This window comes from Antechinus flavipes, chromosome 1 (assembly GCF_016432865.1).
Source record: "Antechinus flavipes isolate AdamAnt ecotype Samford, QLD, Australia chromosome 1, AdamAnt_v2, whole genome shotgun sequence".
NCBI classification, from domain to species: Eukaryota; Metazoa; Chordata; class Mammalia; order Dasyuromorphia; family Dasyuridae; genus Antechinus; species Antechinus flavipes.
Window position 1 is genome coordinate 496,413,967 of NC_067398.1, and position 10,347 is coordinate 496,424,313.

Genomic DNA, 10,347 nt, shown 5'->3' on the forward strand with positions numbered 1-10,347 from the left:
GTGATGAAGAGAGTCATCTACACTCAGAGAGTGGGAATTGAGTATGGATCACAATATAGCATTCTCACTTTCTCTGTTGTTGTTTGCTTGCATTTTGTTTTCTTTCTCAGTTTTTTTTTTTTCTTTTTACTTGATCTGATTTTTCTTGTGCAGCAAGATAATTGTATAAATATGTATGCATATGTTGGATTTAACATATATTTTAATATATTCAACATGTATTGGACTACCTGCCATCTAGGGGAGGGTGTGGGAAGGAGGAGAGAATTTAGAACAAAAGCTTTTGCAAGGGTCAATATTGAAAAATTACCCATGCATATTTTTGTAAATAAAAAGATGTAATAAAAAAAATGAAAAAGAAAAAAAGGAAGAAGAGGAGGAGGAGGAAGAGGAAAAGGAGGAGAAGAAGGAGGAGGAGGAGGAAGAGCTAGAGTTCTGGTCCTCTTGTTTATGTGGCAAGTCATTATTCCTCAGCTCTGTTTTCTCACTTATAAAATGAAAGGATTGACTTCAAAGATCCATTTCAACTCTATTGCTTTATAATTCCAAGTCAATCTTTCTATATTTTAGCTTCCTCATCTGTAAGATGGGAGAAATATACTCTTTCTTTCTCTTCTTGCATAGGTGTTTTAAAGGTAAGGATAGATGGATACATGGATAGATAGATAGATAGATAGATAGACAGACAGAAAGAAAGACAGAAAGATATAGATCTAGTATTTCTAGTACTGGAAGTAATGTGCACTGATTCTGGAGTCAAAGAAATTAGGTTGAAATCCCATATTTGACTTAATTATCATGTGGGTAACTTTTCTTAAGTCACTGAGACTCGGTTTCTTCATCTGTAAGACAAGAGATTTGGACTATTTGATAGCACAGAGTACTGTTATTTCCACTTTAAAAAAGAGGAAACAAAGTCTAAGAGACTTGAGTGATTTGCCCAAGGTCGCATAACTAGTACTGGAATTCCAAACCAAGTTCCCTTCTTGAAAGTAGAACCTTTCCCAACCCCTTGAACGATTCCATTTAATGATGAAAGAGATTGCACAAGGAGAATTTAAACTAAGAAGGAAATTTTGGATAATTCTATCTTGAAGGTAGAGGCATTTTTATGTCTGTTCTTTTAAAATAGCAAAGATGCTAACAATGAGAATTTCCACCTTCACACATAAGAAAAAAGAAAGACATTTCTGTCCACAGACTTTATTGATGCCTTAATGTAGGAAAATTTTCCAAACTACATGAACCCTTTTGACAGACATTATCAAGAACTAGTTCATATTCTAATTCATACAAAGTGAAAAGAGCAGAACCAGGAGAAAAGTAACAGCAATATTGTATGAAAATCAATTGTGAATGACTTAACTGGTCTCATCAATACAATGATCAAAGACAATTGCAGAGGGCTCATCATGAAAAAAGCTATCCACCTCCAGAAAAAGAACTGATGGAGTCAGAATGAAGCTCTAACCATACTATTTGTGCTTTACTTTTTGTGGGAGGTTTTTTTGTTTTTGTTTTGTTTTGGTCTATAACCCATGATGAATATAGGAAGATATTTTACATGATTACATATGTATAACCTATATCAAATAAAAATAAAGCTCAAAATAGTATGCTTAGGTCTGCATTCAGATTCTTTGCCTCAATTGCTACCTAGCCTTAATCATTGAATAAAGAACTATAGAAATGTGAGTTCTTTATTACATTTGTTCTAACTCTCTATTAACATTGAAGAAGCTCAAAGAATAATAAAAAACTCATATTTCTATAGTGCTTTAAGAGTAATGAAGTATGTATTCTGATGGAAGTGGATCTCTTCGATAAAGAGATCTAATTCAGTTTCAATTGATCAAGGATGGACAGAAGCAGCTACACCCAAAAAAAGAACACTGGGAAATGAATATAAACTGCTTGCATTTTTGTTTTTCTTCCCGGGTTATTTATACCTTCTGAATCCAATTCTCCCTGTGCAACAAGAGAACTGTTCGGTTCTGCACACATATATTGTATCCAGGATATACTGTAATCTATTTAACATGTATAAGACTGCTTGCCATCTGGGAGAAGGGGTGGAGAGAGAGGGGAAAAATCGGAACAGAAGTGAGTGCAAGGGATAATGTTGTAAAAAATTACCCTGACATGGGTTCTGTCAATAAAAAATTATTAAAAAAAAAAAAAGAGTAATGAAGTATGTTTATCAAAATACCAGTGAGATAGACAGTATTATCAACCCCATTTTACAAATGAGAAAATTGGGATTCAGAGAAATTACACGATCTGTTTAAGATCTCAAATCTATAACTGGCAAAGTAAAGACTTCAGAGGAGGTGTTTGGACTCTGAAATTAGCTATTTATTATTTAATGTGATTTCAGTAACCTTCATGTGGAGAGTGGCAATTAAAACTCCCCAAAGTTGGTCCAGGTAACTAGGTGGTTCAACAGATAGAGTACTGAAAGTGGAATCAGAAAAAGTTGAATAAAATTTTGACCCAATAGTGCCACTACTGGGTTTGTGTCCCAAGGAAATCATAAAGGAGGGAAAAGGACCCACATATGCAAAAATGTTTTGTAGCAGATCTTTTTGTGGTAGCAAAGAATTGGAAAATGAGCAAATGCCCAACAATTGGGGAATGACTGAATAAGTTATGGTATATGAAGGAAACGGAATATTATTGTTCTATAAAACATTATGAACAACCTGATTTTAGAAAGGCCTGGAAAGATTTACATAAATTGATGCTGAATGAAATAAGCAGAACCAGAAAAACATTGTACACAATAACAGCAAGAATATGCAATGATCAACTATGAAAGGCTTGGTTCTTCTCAGTGGTTCAATAATCCAAAGCAATCCCAATACACTTTGGATAGAAGACAAACCAACCAAAAAAAAAAAAAAAGAGGAGTTCAAATGCAGCCTCAGACAATTACTAGACATGTGATTCTGGACAAGTCACTTAACCTACATCTGCTTTGGTTTCTACAACTATAGAATGGGGATAACATTTGCATCTATATCCAAGGGTTGTGAGAAATGAGATTTGTAAAGCAGTTATCACAGTGTCTGACTCATACTGGTGATTAATAAATGCTTGTATCTTTCTCCTCCAGGAAAGAATTCTACTGGGTTTTGACAGCCTTCAAATTTGAGGAATCACTTGGAAAAAAAACTGTGAGACCTTTTCTAACCCAACTCTTGTCTCCAGTTAGAATGAACTGAGCTCTACACTATCTGGGAAATACTGGTTCCTCTTCCATCACAGTTGGTTTTTTGTTTTTGCATTTATTTTTATCCTTTTCTTTTGATGCAAGTTTAGCTCTCTCTTGAATAAATGCATGTTGTTACCATTCGGGAATAAATAACTAAAAATTCTCATATCTGGGGCCAAGAGAAGGAAACGAAGGCATCTTCATATTTGATAAGGAGTCTGGAGAATATATCTACAAAAAAAAAGTTTCTCAAAGGCAACAAGTTACATGTGCTACTAATCTCCAGAAGTCTCCACTTTGAGAAGCTTTTAAGTATAAGAAAAAAAGTGGAGAATGAAAAAAAACCTGGATTTAAGTGTGAGCTCTGTTACTTTTTTTCTTATATATATTTTTTAATGTGGTGGTAAGGACAAGGCAATTGGGGTTAAGTGACTTGCCCAGGGTCACACAGTTAGTAAATATTGTCTGAGGTCCAGTTTGAACTCAAGTTCTCCTGTCTCCAGGGCTGGTTCTCTGTTACTTTTCAATAGTTCACACTTTTAGAGTATTTTAAGATTTACAAAGGGCTTTATTCACAACCTTTCAAAGTAGGTAGCACAAGCCATATTGTTCCCATTTTAGAAATGTGGAAACTGAGTTCCAGAGAGATTGACTTACTTACGTTACATCTAACTGTCCAATATCAGAACAGAAATTTTAATACATATGCTCCAGAATTCTCCCTACTATTATCCTGCTCTTTCTTAAGCCCCAGATTCTTCATCACTCAAGTGAGGACAATAATACATTTATTATCTAACTGATGGGCTTATTGTGAGGATCAAATGAGGATAAATATAAAGCATTTTGCAGACTTTTAAATTCTGTGTGAAACAAGTGATTATCTTCATTACTTTGTATTAAAAAGGAAAAAAAAAAAAAGGCAATCATAGGAGGACTACAAAGCAACTAAACAAGCAAGGGAAGTGGCCAGAGTGCTGACATCAGACATTCTAAAAGTATGAATGAGACTCAAACACCAGTGCTGCTGACCTGTTAGAAGAATGACTCAGAATAACTTGCCAGCCTACTTAACAAATAGTAAGCCCAAGCCCACCCTTCAAAAAGCAGGGTAGTTAATTTCCAAGATCGATTTCCAGGTCCTGAGCTTGGCAGATTTCCTTTCTTCTCTCCCATCTCTAGAACATGAGCAGGCATCTCCCTTACTGTATATTTTTGTGCTTTACTTTTTGCAATATATTTTTGGTCCTCTCCATAGCAGACCAAATTAGGTGTAATTGAGACCTTTCTGAATTACCTTGTGCCCTCTGGGCTCCAATTGCATCACCAACTTTTCTTTCCCAGAAAGTGAGATGGATGTAAATAGGGCTATAATAATCAGCTCCATTCTTATTCCAATCTGTTTTCTTTCAGATGTAGAATCTCCAGCTGAGTTTCAGTATCTTTATTTGTGAAAGATAGGGCTTGGAGTAATTTTTTTCTTATTAATTAGAAATTTTTTTTACATTATCATCCATCACCTTTATTTCTGACTCATCCAATCAACAAACCTCTCATTATAATAAAAAATTGAAAAGAGGAGAAAAAAGCAAACCAACAAAACTTTTAAAAATTGTATTGTATTATATATATATTGTTATATTAATTTTACATATATTATATTTATTTATTATATATTATTATATTAATAATAATATATTATATTGTATTATATTTTTCATTTCCACATTCTCTTCCTTCTTCTTCTCCCTGCCAATCCATTGATAAAACAGGAAAAACAAAATGTAGTACAAACATATATAGCCAAGCAAAAATAAAATATATGCATTATCTACATCCAAAAAAGTATTCTTTGATCTGCCCTCTAAGTTCATCACCCTTCCCTCTGGAGAATATCATGTTTCAATATGAGTCCTCCGGAATTGTGGTTGGTAACTGGATTGATCAGATTTCTTAAGTTTTTCAAAGTAATTTGTCTTTACATTGTTGTTATAGAAATTGTTTTTGTTGGTTCTGCTCAATTCACTTTGAATCAGGTCATACAAGTTTTCCCAGATTTCTCTGAAACCATACTTTTCATCAGTTCTTATAATTCTATTATTCTATCACATTTATATGCTGTAACTTATTTAGCTATCCCTCAAGTAATGGGCTCCTTTTAGTTTCTAATTGTTTACCAGTTTGAAAAAAGTTGCTGCAAACATATCTATATTTTCTTTGATCTTTGGGGGATATAGAACTAATTGTAGTTTAGATGGTCAAAGATTATACATAGTTTAATAGCTTTTTAGGCTTAGTTCCAAATTCCTTTATAGAATGACTGAATCAAGCTCACAACTTTATTAATAATATATTAATGTACCTAGCTTCCTACAAACCCACCAAAATTTGTCATTTTCCAACTTTTTTGGTCAATTTTCCCAAATTAATGGATGTGAGGTGGTATCTTAGAATACTAATTTGCATTTTCTAGTTATTGTGACAGCATTTTTTTCTTTGTAATTAAATTGTTATCAGATCTTTTTTAAAATAGCTTTTCATTTATAGAACATATGCATGGGTAATTTTTCAATACTGACCCTTGCAAAACCTTCTAAACCAAAGATATATGCATAGGTAATTTTTTAGCATTGACCCTTGCAAAACCTGTTCCAACTTTTCCCCTCCAACATTCATCATTATCTTTTCCTGTCATTCTAGCCAATCTGAGAGGTGTGTAGTGGTATTTCAGAATTGTCTTAATTTGCATTTCTCTGATCAATAATGATTTGGAGCACCTTTTCATATGACTAGAAATAGTTTCCATTTCTTCATCTGAAAATTGCCTGACCATTTATTAATTAGAAAATGACTTGATTTCTTATAAATGTGAGTCAATTCTCTACACATATACATACACACACACACACACACATACACACACACATACACACGATATATATTTTGGAAATGAGGCCTTTATCAAAACCTTTGAATGTAAAAAATGTTTTCCCAATTTATTGCTTTCCTTCTAATCTTGTCTACATTAGTTTTGTTTGTACAAAAACTTTTTAACTTAATACAATCAAAATTATCTATTTTGTGATCAGTAATGATCTCTAGTTCTTTGGTCACAAATTCCTTCCTCTTCCATAGGTCTGAGAGTTAAACTATCCTATGTTCTTTTAATTTATTTATAATATCATTCTTTATGCCTAGATCATGAACCCATTTTGACCTTATTTTGGTGTACGGTGTTAAGTATGGGTCAATGCCTAGTTTCTGCCATACTAGTTTCCAATTTTCCCAGCAGTTTTTGTCAGATAGTGAATTCTTATCCCCAAAGCTGGAGTCTTTGGGTTTGTGACATAGCAATTTTTAAAAGGTATTGATTGAATTTCTTCCTCTGAAAACTGCCTAGTCATATTCTTTGACCATCTAACAATAGGGAAATAAATGACTTCTAAATTTGACTCCATTTCCTATATATTTTATTTTTTCTTTTGATAATAGCTTTCTACTTTCAAAATACATGCAAAGAAAGTTTTCAACATTTACTCTTGCGAAACCTCGTGTTCCACATTTTTCTCCCTTCCTTCCCTCCACATCCCCTCTCCTAGATAAAAAGTAATCCAATATCTATTCCAATATGTATATATTAGAACTGATTCCTTTATCAGACAATGCCAACTAAGTCTGACAAAAAGTAGAATTCTACAACCATCATCCTTAACTTTTTAAGAAAAGGTTGTAATCAAGGTGACAGAGGTATAGGAAGCAATGTAGTAAATTCTCATCTACAGACTCCTCCAAATAGATCTAGAAAATACACTAGAGTATATCCTAATGAAATCCAGAAAATAAAATCACAGTGAGTTCTTTGTCTAGATCAGGTGAACAGAGATAGGGAACTCTGCAGACACTGGGAATAGGGAAGGATCTGGCCAGAAGCCCAGGAAAGACTGTGTACCAGGACAACAGGAGATCCCAGAACTATACCAGACTACTTTTAATTCAACATTAGGTCACTGTGATGAGGACAGGTGTGAATTGGAAGTTTTGTCCCATTACATAGTTTAGATCATAGATCCAGAGCAGAGTGAGAAAGGAACTTGTTCCTGTTAATGGTGTTTTCAGGGAAGGGAGATCCTGGGCAGTATATGGGGAAAGGAACAGGTTCAGAAACCAGAAGCAGAAGATGAAATGCAGTTCAGATCTCAGACATAATTCTTGGAATTCTTAAAAGACATGAAGCTAGAGGGTTTTTCTTTACGAGTTTAAAATTTTTTAAATAAGTGAAATGCATGCATTTGAGAAAAATGGAAAAGAAGTGAAAGCCATGAACGAAAAGATTGGGAAAGAAATTAACAGTGTGATGCAAGAGGTACAAAAACATGCATAAACAACAAATTTCCCAAAATTTAGAATGGACCAATTGGAAGCCATTGGAAGAACAAAGTCAAAAGGCTGAAAAATAGAATAAGCTAGTAAATGTTTGAGACCAGATAGGAACTCAGGAAGATGAATCCAGCCCCTTGAGCCATCTAGCTGGCAAATATTTAGCAAAATCTCATTGCTTTGCCTTAGTTTCCTTATCTGCAAAGTAGGAAAAAATAACACATGTAATATTAACCTTACTGGGAGATTACAAAACAAAGTGTTTTGTAAGTTCTTAAGTGTTATGAAAATGTAGACTCTTGTTAGCAAAGCAATGCTGGGGCTACTAAGAGAAGTCAAGTAAGAATTATTGAAGTACTATGCCATGAGATCTACCAATTATATGAATAAAAATTAGAGAAAGCCACTTCTAATTCTCTAACTCTCATTTCAGTCTAACAGAAAGTGTCACCACATAATTATTGATACAGCTGTCCAACAGATTTTTGGAGTCAAAGTACCTAGCTATTTCTTTCAACTAGATAATTCCATATATAATTCCCTCATTATAAAAATCTTATGGCAATTAAAATGACATGTTTACTAGCTTTGGGCAATGAAAGAGACCCCAGATATCATCTAGTTTGACCCTATTGCATTCCAGATAAGGAAATTTAAGTCCAGAAAATGAAGAGACCTGTTCAAAAATCACATAATTCAACCGGTGCAGGCAGGACCAAAAGTCTAAACTTGCACATTTTTTTTTAAAGTGAGGAAAAAATAGGTTACATGAAGTAGAAAAGTAATAACCCTGATATCAATTCTTGGCAAAGTGCCAGAATGGATTTATCAGCATAGAAAGAGAAATAGTGATCAGAAAAAGTCAACATGGTTCACTAAAAGTGAATCTTATCTAGCAACTGGTCATATTTGCTTTTTTTTTTTTTTTTTTTTTTTTTTTTTTTTTTTTTTTTTTAAATATGTACTAGACTTGTAGAGGTAGAAAGAGAGTCTTGCTGAGATCCACTAATTCTGTATCTACAAATTTGACAATATCTCTCCTGTTATCCTTCTGCACAAAATGGGGAAATAAGGGCTTAATCCAATGAGATAGGTTTATAACTGATTTAATTACAGTTCACAAAGAAAAAACCTATTTTAACTTAGTTGAAGGAACCCAGTATCGTGCCACAGCATTCTGTCCTTGGATTCATTCAGTTAAGCATTTATAGCAACAGCTTAGTTAAAGACAGAAGGCAAGCTTAATCAAATTTGCATTTGATACCAAGCTGGAATAACTAATATGTTGGATAGCAGCTTTTGGATCCAGAAAGAATTTGACCCGTTTGTACAATGAATGAATCTAATAAATTTAAACTAAATAGGAATACATATAAAGTCCTGTATTGAGCTTCAAAAAATCAAAAAACAACACAAGTATGAGATGAGGGACAAATGATCACCTAGAAATGCATAAGAAAAAAGGAGATTTTTACCTAAAGCTAAGTTCTGAGTCATCCAATTGAAATGATTATCAAAAAAAAAAAAAAAAAAGCTAATGTGATTTTCAATACCATTAATACATACATAATGGCCAAAATTAAAAAAAAAAAAGTAACATCCATGAACAGGTATAGAGTATGAACTGGTTGGGCCAACACACTGAGGAACATTACAATTGGTCCTGCCCTTCTCTCTTTTTTTTTTTTTTGGGGGGGGGAGGGGGGAAGGGCGCGCTGATTAGCAGATTCTAAGGTTGCTTCTCAAAGCTGAGTGTCCCAAGGCAATGAACAGTAGCAGGATTGCTTGTACAAGAGCACAGTTTCCCTAGGTAATTATCTTAATTCTTCTAGATGACCAATAACTATTTTGTTCATTAGAAAAGTTCATCTCCTCAATTTTAAGTCTCTATATAATTACATCACTACACAGTGATGATGGTGATGCTTCAAATTTTTCAAATCAGAAATCACTGAATTTTTTCATTTGAGCAAAGTGATTTTCTACTCATAGCATTTATAATCATTGGGAAAGTTTAAAATTCCAATCACCTGGGATGAAAAATTCCAACACAATTCCATTTAACAATACTACTATATGTACTATTATAAACTACTATATGTAGTAGAAAAATATTCAACAAACAATAACTTTCCATGTACAAAGGTCAGAACGAGAGGTTTGTATATAAAACTCTAAATCTATTACTTATGACTTGATTTTTAAATATGTATTAAACATAACATGTCCTGCTTACCTATTTTGTAAATATTTTCTCCCCCCCACTTAATAGTATTTTATTTTTTCCAATTATTTGTAATGTTCAACATTCATTTTTATAAAATGTGAGTTCCAATTTTTTTTTCTCCCTTCTTCCTTCCCTGCCTGAGATCTAATATAGGTTTTAAATATTTCTTTTCCTCTCCTTTTTTTGCTTCACTATCACTATTCTCCAACTGGTTTTACCCCAACACTCCTCCCTGCAAACTAAAAACCTGCACACACACACACAAAAAATAACAAATATGTATGATCAAGTAAAATAATTTTTTGTTTTATTGGTTAAATCTGAAAATGCATTTCTATTTTTGCAGTCTTAAGCAGTTATTATATATCTACTGTGTGCAAGGCACTCAGGCATTACAGACACAAAGCCAAAAATAATAGTCCCTGACCTAAAGGCTATTATTCAGGGGACACCACAAGTGCATAGATAAGTAAATCTGAAGTCCATACAAAGTCATTTTCATATATTGGGAGCACAAATCTCTGGCCTA